The sequence below is a fragment of the Primulina huaijiensis genome, chromosome 9, assembly GCF_012295235.1.
Source record: "Primulina huaijiensis isolate GDHJ02 chromosome 9, ASM1229523v2, whole genome shotgun sequence".
NCBI classification, from domain to species: Eukaryota; Viridiplantae; Streptophyta; class Magnoliopsida; order Lamiales; family Gesneriaceae; genus Primulina; species Primulina huaijiensis.
The window spans coordinates 13706611-13707487 of NC_133314.1; positions in this window are offsets into that span (position 1 = coordinate 13706611).

An 877-nucleotide genomic window follows, 5' to 3' on the forward strand; every position below is an offset into this window, starting at 1 on the left:
CCATTTAAATTTCACAAATGTGTTAGCCATCCAATGGCCCAACAACTCAAGGCCCGTGACACTTTGATATTTCAAAACACATTTTGAAAACCCTAGTCGTCATCGCCGTCGCCGGAGCTCCGTCGCCGGATTCCGGCAACAAATTTTTTTTTTTTATTAAATATAAAGGGGCTGTTCGGGCAGCCCCTCGGGCTGCCCTTGCTGCCCGAAATGGGCAGCTGCCCAAAATGGGCAGCAACTTGCTGCCCAAAAATCCCCCGAAACCAGCCTTGATTCGATGCAAAATTTTATCTCATACGGTTAGAAATGAACCTCAACATAATATTATGTATTTACTACACCAAAATCGCAACCATAGCTCTGATACCACTTGAAAGGGGATCGGCTACGGTGACCGGAAGCGCAACGGAAGTTTAAAAATCAAATTTTTATGTAAAAATTTCGGCCACCTCCATATCTTGGTGTAGCAAATACAAAAAAACACAAACTATACATAGTGTGTTTAGAAAAATACCTATCAACCTCTTGAGGTTGATGATGGCTCCAACTAAGGTGTAAACACCTTAGCTCTTGTATGGCAAGAACTTCTACAAGCTTCCAAAGAGCACTCCTTGCTCTAAAATAAAGCCCACCACCAACTAGGTAGATCCCCTCATATTTTGCACTAGAAAAATATGAGGATTTTTCTTTGAGAAGTGAGTGTTTTCTCCAACCATTGAAGAACAAAAATGGAGAGAATGAATAGTATTTTCGGCCACTATTCATGCTAGGAGAGAAGGAGAGACATTTTTTTGGTTGTGGGAAAAGTTAAAGTAAAAAAGTTGCATGCCAAGCCTTGGTTATACAAAAAGTTGTCTCCCAACCTTTCACCTCCCAT